This window comes from Euleptes europaea, chromosome 18 (genome assembly GCF_029931775.1).
Source record: "Euleptes europaea isolate rEulEur1 chromosome 18, rEulEur1.hap1, whole genome shotgun sequence".
NCBI classification, from domain to species: Eukaryota; Metazoa; Chordata; class Lepidosauria; order Squamata; family Sphaerodactylidae; genus Euleptes; species Euleptes europaea.
Window position 1 is genome coordinate 36,064,431 of NC_079329.1, and position 10,179 is coordinate 36,074,609.

Below are 10,179 nucleotides of genomic sequence, written 5' to 3' on the forward strand. Positions count from 1 at the left end.
AAGGTGGTTAAGGGGAGAGAAATTCTCTTTCACCATATGCCTCAGCCTTGCCATGTGTCCGCTTTGGGCAAGAGATCCCTTGCCAGTCCAGCCCTCCCACCTGTCCTTGGGTCTGGGCTGCTGGGGAAAATAGGACGGTGGTGGAAATGATACTGTTTAGTACATTGGCATCACATTGGGTGAAACCTGAACATGGTGTCAGCGCATCAGCCAATGCTCTGGAGTGTCTCCCAAACCCTATGGTAATTCCACAGAGTTTGGGGGGAAGTCCAGAGTATCTGCTGATGCTCTGGCATCACGTTTTCACCCGGACGTGATGTTGATATGTCATGCAACATCATGTCTGCCTCTTGCCCTGTCCCCTGGGGGAGCTGGGTGGCCGCCTATCAACCCTAATATCCCTTGTGAAAGCCCCCCCCCCATTTCAACATGTGTGCACAACAGTTTTCACTCACATAAGTCTTCCTCAGGGGTGTGGAGCTTCTCAACCACATAGGCCACCACTGTGCCGCGGGGAATCTGCAGGTACTTCCTTTTTATTCTTGTGTCCAGGCCCTGGAGATTGGAGGACAGATTGTTAAGGGTTCGGCAAAGTTCCTTGTACCAAATTGTGAACGGATCAAGGAAAGGATCCATAGCTGCAGGACCGGTTCCAGATTTTGAGGGGCCAAGGGAAGACAGGGGTCAGGGACTCTCCTCTGCCCACCAACATTTGCCCCACTCACACTGTAGCGGTAGCAATGACATCACTACTCTTCTTGCTGAATTTGCAAGTTAACGGAGAGTTCAAGCACTTTTCAACTATCCATGAACTCTGTCGCTACTTTCATCATGGACAGTTAGTTGAAACAGTTACAGAAAAATTAGATTCATTGCTTTTTGATAGAGGTTAAGAGTTGAGATTGGCCTTCTTATCTTGCTATAGCAGATGTAACTCAAATGCACATGCTAATTGGTTTATTTGCTCTTATGTTGATTATCAGATATTACTTGTGAACCAATCAGTTATCTAGATATGATCACATGATTATAATCTATCAGATTTAGAGAAAGATAAGATTTATATTTTTCGATAACCATGCACTCCTGTGACAAGCAAATCAGATTTCTCTGGATAGAAGTTTCAGAAGAAGAATAAGTGAGACAATTTTGGATTTCTGATAATTCTTAAAAGCAGTGAGACAAAAGCTGAAACCTGAGTTGCTTTTAAAAACTATTGTTTGTGTGTAAAGTGCCATCAAGTCGCAGCTTTAAAAATGATTACTTGCTAGAATATCATTTAGCAATGCTAGGAACTTTGATAATTTTAGCATTTCTCTTCACAGTAATTGTAGGGTTAACTTTTTCATTCCTATACTTTTTTCTGACTTGCTCAATAAAAGGAATATTTTATTTTCTCAATAAAAGATAAACATTTCCACAGGTGTTCTGTCTGGTTTACTGGTTAATAGTTCAGACAACCAAACTCTACTCCCTACTCTTTTGTATTATCAGAGTTGCGTGTGTGTGCGGCATCGAGTCACAGCTGACTTATGGCAACCCTGTAGGGTTTTCAAGGCAAGAGATGTTCAGAGGTGGTTTTGCCATTGCCTGACGCTCCTTAGAGGTTGCCCATCCAAATACTAACCAGGGCCGACCCTGCTTAGCTTCTGAGATCTAACATACCCGCATCAGGATTATCAGAGTTAAAGGTTGTAAATTGCCTTTAATTGATAAATCCTGGAGAATTCTGCTGCTAAACCGTTTTGCACAGGCAAAGCCTTTAAAATTGTTTAGTTCTGATCCCCTAATAGGATGCAGGAGGGAATCTCTTGTTACATCATCACCCTTCTGGCCCACCCACCCACATGCCCCCACCTGCTATATATCTTTCCTCCACCAGCTTGCAAGACCATACTCCCATCCACCTGCCTAGCCCGCATGCCTCTGCCTAGGAGCATTGAGCTCTAGCCCTGCAGCAAACCATAAACAGATTCCAGCAGACAGCAAATCCACGAAAGCAGTTTTATTGGTTATCATCGACAGGTTTCAGAAGCCATATTCAGAAGGACACTAGTAAGGGGCAAAGGCAAGGTACATGGCATTTATGGAAAAGCACAAAGAGATAACTGGTAACCTAGGCAACCCCCCTCCCAGAGGCAGGAAGGAGCACTTGGCAACAGTATGGGAATTTAGGAAGACTAAACACGGGGCACAGCTTGGCCTTGGACAGAACAGCACAACAGCACCTGGGAGCAGCACAATCGCACTACCGCATACCATTCTCATGGCTTGCTCCTGACAGCTACTTTCCTTTATCACTTAGAAGCTACTTGAGCCATTGATCTTGAGCAGCGTGATTTTAAATCTAATGTTTGAGGGATAGGAGGACTGAAATAAATCTTGCCACTGACAATGTAGCCTTGGGGTCCGTGTCACTTAATTAAAAAAGGCATTATGTCAGACACAGAGGCCTTAGATTTCTATGTTAAAAGATCATATAACATGATCTAAGTTATAGATAACATATAACATGATCTGAGAGAGATAACATATATATATATAACATATAACATGATCTTAGATCATATAACATTATATGATAATGTTAGCCCCTAATGTTAGCCCCTACTACCAGAATGATGAACCTCCAGAACTTTGTGTTCTGTTGCCCATAATGAGGAGCCAAATCAGGGTGGCATAGATCTGATGCCCTTCCAGGATGCAGAGTGGCTCTACCCACCTGCAGAATCCATTGGTCTCCCCAGCCTAGTTCCCAGGAGCCCTGGAGCAACTTGAAGTCAGACTATACGTGAGTGGAAACCCAGACATGAAATTTGACTTTTTAAAAAGTCACAGTGTGTATGTGTGTGTGTGTGCACGGGGAGAACAATAGCGATCAAGAGTCGTTTGGAGGTGGTTTGCCATTGCCTGCCTCCGACTGGGCTGAAAGAATTGTGAACTGTGGCCGGCCCAAGGTCACCCAGCAGGCTTCATGTGGAGGAGTGGGGAATCGAACCCGGTTCTCCAGATTAAAGTCCGCCGTTCTTAACCACTGTCCCACTTACAACCGAGGAAAATGAGAATGTGGAAAAGCCCTCAGTCCCGAACTTCTTGTGAATCAATTTCACTGGGTGGACCAGAGTTGTAATATTGTAAGAACGAGAAAATTTCCTTTCCAATCCCTGTTTATGATTGTGTAACCTCTGTCTAATTCCTCTTTTATTTAGTCCCCATTAAACTCTTTTGTTACCCCAGATCATACAACAGTTGTGTTGTTACCCCAGATCATACACAGCGTGTGTAGCAGAGCAGGATATTCTGGCCTCACCACCAGGCATTGTTGTGAGCAGCCAAACATTTGCAGCAAGCAAATATGTACTTAGCTCTTGTACATGTGTTGAGGAACCACATTCAGCTGTACACTAGGGATGCTTGAATAACCACATCTTCGCTCATGTACTGCTTGCTAATTATGATCAGGGACCTGATTTTTCGACTGACTGTTTTTCTATTGCCAACTTGTTTCTGGTTGTTTGGCAGGCTGCTGCTCCATAAGATTTCCTAACAATGAGTACAGCACAATCGGCTCTTTGTGCATGCATGTTCACACATACACTCACAAAAGTTCTGTCTCCCCTGCCTATGTACTGCTCCACTTGGCAGAGAATTGTTTAAATAGACAGTTAAAGTGAACACACACATGAAGCTGCCTTATACTGAATCAGACTCTTGGTCCATCAAAGTTAGTATTGTCTACTCAGACCGGCAGCGGCTCTCCAGGGTCTCAGGCAGGGGCCTTTCACATCACCTACCTGCCTAGTCCCTTTAACTGGAGATGCCGGGGATTGAACCTGGGACCTTCTGCATGCCAAGCAGATGCTCTCTACCACTGAGCCATAGCCCTCCCCAAAGTAGTCACAAATCATATAAATCAGTCATAAATAAATGCTGTGGTTTACAAAAATATCCAATCATTGACTGACATTAATAGCTGCCAATCTGGATTGGCAGTATTTTTTCACATGCATGGTTATGAAAAAAATATATAGATACAAACCTGTTCAGCAAGTATTGGAGTTGTTTGGTGACAGACTGAATGGACCTGGTGTTCGGCTCATATCTGATTGTCACAGTCGAGCATGGTAAGTTCAACTATCAAACACATTCCCTGCAAAAATGTTCAGCATTTCTACCGTATATATGAGTGTCCAAGGGCAGCCATGCTATGTGGTTGCGGTCCATTCCTCTCTGTGCATGCAAAATGTCCATGCTTTGAATGCCTCAAGAGGGCTAATATTGTAATATTACTCCACATAGCTTTGAAGCCAGGTTGGCAGTTCCTTGCCCTGTTTTGCAAGTGTTCCCAAGAGAGCATGGAGAAGAATCCTCTTTGCATTCTGTTCCCTCATCCCCCAGCCTTTGGTAGCAACACAAGAAACAATGCTCACCACAGGTCTCCGGTGTCCACGTAGGTTTTCCTCACAAAAACTGGCGAAGAAGATAAACAAGTGGCACCCAAACCACCGATGTCCAGGCCTGCAGATTTTATCTTAAGGTCCAGACTTGCTCCAGACATTTTACACATGTTTGCAGAAAATAGTAGGGGCTTGGAATGTTTCAACTCTGCAAAAGCAGAAGGCAATATAAAATCCCTGTTCAAAATGTGTCTTTCCATGTCTCAACTCCAAGATTCAAGAATCAAGAACCCTTTCATTGGATTTATCCGTATGAAATCCCAGTGACAACTAAGGCCCGCTTAAATATCCAGGTAGGGAGAAATAAAGCAGGAAATGTGTATGGTCTTTGTGCTGATTATACATGCCACTTCTGACTGTCAGAGGCCGCCTTGCTCTCCCCCCTGCGTTTGCCTGCGTTTTGCCCGCATTTTCAAATTTGAGATAAAACAGGTCTCTGAAAACGTGGGCAAAACATGGGGACACGCAGGGGGAGAGCGAGGCGACCTCTGATGGTCAGAAACGGCATGCATAATCCAAACAAAGACCTGAAGTCACCGGAGGGATGATTGCAAGGGAATCAGCCAAGCATAAAAGACCTATGTGTGTGGGGGGGTGTGCGTGGACCAGATCTGTACAAATGGAATGAAGCTACCTTACACCAAGTCAGATCTCTGGCCTATCTAACTCAGTATAATCACCTCTGATTGGGTGTGGCTATTCAGGATCTCAGGTCTTTCCCAAATCTAGACCCATTGAGATGCTCAGGACTGAACCAGGGAATCTTTTGTGTGCAAAACCGAGACCTTCTATGACTCACCAAGCCAAATATAACTATGTAGAAGGCTCACCAAGATCTAAATAACGCTCCTTTCCACCTTGCCCATCTGAGATTGCAAAAGCAGGTGTGTATGTGTGTGTTTCATGAATCTTCTATGATGTTCTGATCCATTTCTTCAGTTCTGTGCTCAGTGAAGGATGAATGTAAAATGTGTTTTGTTGTTGTTGTTGTTGTTTTGTATCTCTGGTTCTCTGCAGCCAAGAACACACCACTGTCTAGGTAGGGTTGCCAACAGGTCTGGGGAAATATGCCCTACCCCTTTAATAAAGGCTTACAGTGCAGTCCTAAAAACACTTTCCTGTAAGTAAGCCCCATTGAGTAGATTTCAGCAGGATTCTCAGTAAATCTGCTTATTACTATACTGATAATTTGTGGAAATTGGCAGTTGAAGCTTTTCATAGCATGGAGGTAAATAATATCACCTGGTAATTAAAATCCCATTAATCCCCTATTAAAGGGACAGGACATTTTTCTTCAGGCCTGGTGGCAACCCTATGTTTAGGCTGTATCAGAACAAAGGTCCATCTAGCTTCAGCTTATATATGAAACTGGAGGTCCATCTATGCCAGCAAGGTGACTGAGTGTATCAGGAGGATCTACACGATTGCTGGGCTCCTGATACATGTGGACATAATGAGCTAGAACAAACTCTTTCTATGCACTCTTTTCATGTTGCTCATGCCTGTGTGGATCTTACTGTAGGACCCCTTAGTTTGTCCCCATAGGACTGTCTGTGCTTACTCCATTTTTCCATAGTGGCATCCCTTCATCCTTGTAATTAAGAATGAGTGGATTTGCTTTGGGCTTAAGGTTGTCAACCTTCAGGTGGCACCTGGGGATCTCTTGCTATTACAGTTGATCTCCAGATGCTCAAGATCAGTTGCCCTGGAGAAAATGGCTGCTTTGGAGAGTGGACTCTATGGAATTGTATCCTGCTGAGGTCCCTCCCCAGAGCCCACCCTCCCCATGTTCACCCCCTCCCCCAAATCTCCAGGTATTTCCAAACCAAGAACTGGCAACCCTACTGGGGCTCCTGGCTTTCCCATACCACCAGCTAGCTGAATAGAAGGGCATCTGTCCTGAAAGTCAGAATGCACGTTGTTTCTAGTGAGTTGCCATGAACTTCCTAGGGTTATCAACCTCTAAGTGGGGCCTGGAGATCTCCCAGAATTACAACTGATCTCTAGACTACAGCTATCAGTTCCCCTGGACAAAACAGCTCCTTTGGGTGGTGTTATATCCGCAGAGGTCCCTCCCCAAACCCAATGCTTTCCATTCACCTCCCCTCAATCTCCAGGAATTTCCCAACCCTGACCCCAAACCCACAAAGGTGTTTTGTGAACAACCAACCTATTTCCATCGTTGCTCCTTCCTGGAGTATGTCTGCCAACTTGAAAGGGGTCGGGGAATATTTCCTAGTATGCCAAGGCAACTTGGAAGGATCTTTCGTCACCAAAGAGAGGGGCCGAAAGTTCTCAGCATATGCCAGGCTAGTCAGAGGAATTAGCTTCCTTTCGGAGTCCAGCTCCTATATCAGCTGCTTGGCCAACCTCTTAAACATCTTCCACCAGTCCACAAAGGGGGCACAAACAAGATTGGCGAGATGGCAGTGAAGCAACAGTCTGCAAGAACCAAAATGAATTTATAAATCTGTGTATTCAGATCTAAACATCATATGGCTAGTAAGGTTTAGGGAAGACTGCCATTTAGAGAGAGAGAAAAAAACAATATTGTGGGGAAAAAATGCTCCAACATATACCATAAAATTTCACCTTCCTGAAAATAATTCAAAGCCAGTTGAAATCTGCCCAAGGCTGCCCCAAGGCACTGCACACTCTGAGGATATATCTATGCGATAGATTTAATGTTCCGGTTTCATATACAAGTTGAAGCTAGAGTCCAATTGACACATTACAGCATAGTGTAGTGGTTAAGAGTGGTGGTTTAGAGCGGTGGAGTCTGATCTGGAGAACTGGGTCTGATTCCTCACTCCTCCACATGAGCGGCGGAGGCTAATCTGGTGAACTGGATTGGGTTCCCCACTCCTACCCATGAAGCCAGCTGGGTGCCCTTGGGTTAGTGACACTCTCTCAGCCCCACCTACCTCACAGGGTGTCTGTTGTGGGGAGGGGAAGGGAAGGTGATTGTAAGCCAATTTTATTCTTCCTTAAGTGGTAGAGAAAGTCAGCATATAAAAACCAACTCTTCTTCGTCGTCGTCATCTTTCTCCTCCAGAGTACACAGGTTGTTTCAAGAGCCCCCACCTGCAGTAGATGTGAGTTGTGGGGATTTCCTTAATAGGCCAAATAGCACTACCCAGGACCATTTTAGCTCAGAAAAACAGTGCAGGGGGAGGGATTGCCAACCCCAGCTGGAACCCCACACCCTAGTAGGAGAAATCAGGGCCTGGGGGCTAGTTAGGATCTCAGATATGCCCTAGAATCTCCATACAATGTCACAGAAGGCGCTAAGCAACCTTACATTATGGAGTCTATATTTCTAAGACACTTCTTTGGAATGCCTAAAATCACTGCCTCAACAGGGTTGTCAACCTCCAGGTGGTGGCTGGAGATCTCCTGCTATTACAACTGATCTCCAGGCAACAGAGATCAGTTCACCTGGAGAAAATGGCCACTTTGGAAGGAGGACTCTATGGCATTATACCCTGCTGAGGTCCCTCCCCCCCAAAACCCTACCCACCTCAGGATCCACCCCCAAAATCACCAGGTATTTCCCAACCTGGAGCTGGCAACCCTACTGCCTCAATCAGTTTGGTAGGCTTGAAACATTTCTGGGGGGGAAATGGAACGGGGGGACTTGAAAGTTACAGTGCAAAACATGTCTCATATAAACTTTTAAAAGGATTACAACAGGAAGCTTGGCTCTCATGCAACCTAGGATTCTTGGGTTCCCCCCACCCCCGTGGTTTAGCTTATATTTAGTTAAAGAGAAGAAACCACTTCCCTGATTATGTAATCTCCCCTTTTTGTGCTTGCTGGAAAAAAAGAGGGGTGTGGGTTGCTTTCAGGATGATGTCTGGTATTCACAGAGAGTATTTAACCAGTAGGTAATATTTCTGGACTTATCTGCAAGGTAGAGCTAAATACAAAAGTAAGTGAGTTTGATCGGAAAGGAAGAGATGGGATTCACAAGGAAAGGTGTCCATTTTTCTCTCTCTGGGCTGGTTGGCTTGCAATTAACTGCCCCATGAGTCAGAAATGTCGAAGGCACCAATTTCCCCAAAATGGAGATACAGCTGTAAAAATTGCTGTGCCGACTGACTTTCTGCTTATCATACAAGTTTGGCAGCTTGAAGATGCACAGGTGGAATCTCTGATTAAAAGTACCCAGACATTTCCATCAAGAAAACTTTTTTTTTTTGTAATATCTTAAAAACCAAAATCCAAAACTGATTTTATGGCAGCTTAAAATGAATTAGAATGGAGAAATAAGATTGACAGAGAGGAACCAGAATGAAAATTCACAATTATTGGCTTTTTAAGTTCTTTTAAAATGTGGAAGGGGAAGTCTGGGAACAGGGATCAAATTGTACTTCTACAAAGTTTCATTGATCCAGTGCTAAAACCAACGACGCCTTGTACGAAAGGGTTTCTTGGCTCTCCTGCCTCATATTACATCGATACCATTGTAATTAGCAACGATTTCTCTAGCACTTTTAAAGACAAAAAGAACTTTACTGCCTGAGGTAAGGTGAGAAGGCTTCCTCCGGCAGAGGATGGGGGGGGGGCGGGGGGCATTAAGATAGCGGAGCAGAAAAAAAGGCAGTGCTGAACCACTGGGGCACAATCCACTAGGAAGTTATCTTGAACAAGCATTGAAAGGAAGAGCAGCTGCACCAGAGCCCACATGCAGGAGAACGTACCCCCAGTTTGTAGGGATGCCAGCCTCCAGGTGGGTTGGCTAGGGTTGAAACATATACAAAAAGTAATCAGAAAACATTGGCATTTAGTTAGTAATATCCCGGATTGTGAGTCACCACCTACATTTGGCTTAAAACGGACCTGATCCTTTAAGGATCGCCTTATCCACTCAGACATCAGTGAGACAGATCGGACAACACAACCAGCCGGACACCTCCGGTGTGGGGACTGTATTGCCTGCGCACAAGGGCTTCCTGTAAAAGAATTTGTGGACACTAGAACGGGATTTAAATTTACTCTAAAACAATTTTCAAACTGCAACAGTAAGAATGTAATTTACATTATTAGATGCCCATGTGGTTTATTATACACGGGAAAGACAAAACGTCAAATTAAACTTAGAATCGGGGAACATCGGTCACGTGTGCGGAACAAAAATTTAGAGGCGCCGCTCACCACACACTACCTACAAGCTAAACATGCAGACCACGAAATGCAGTTTTTCGTGGTCTGGCAATACCAGGGTAAACCATATCAACACCAAAACATTGACAAAATATTGCATCAACAAAAGTGTAGATTTATTTATTTATTTAACACGGTAGCGCCTAATGGCCTAAATACAAATTTTGATTTGTCCAGTTTTTTATAAGGGGTCATAGGAATTTTTTACAAGGAGTCATAGGAATATTTATAATTAATTTACGATGAATTGAAAAATATTTTTCTATGGATGTGTGCCTTTTAGTTTTTACTATTGAAAATTAGGCAGTAATTTGAGATTGATTTCCAGCTGTGTACAATTAGACACGCTCTCTTTAAATTTGGAAACCATAGGTAGATGATTCAGATGACGCAGATTCGCCATCCAATTTCACAGGAAGGCTATGTGCCTGCGATTGGGGTATGTTACACTCTTTTATTGTATGGAATATTTATGCATTGTAACTCCTAATGTAATTTTTGTAATATTTATGAGCACATGTACTTTTGCAGAACACATGTTCTGATTGATCAGCTT

The 10,179-nt window shown here is 44.0% G+C and overlaps 1 pseudogene; it reads right to left on the bottom strand.

The window, feature by feature from the left end:
• Positions 1-447: 447 nt before the first annotated feature.
• On the bottom strand, positions 448-6,838 carry LOC130490888 (gasdermin-E-like; annotated as a pseudogene).
• Positions 6,839-10,179: the final 3,341 nt, after the last annotated feature.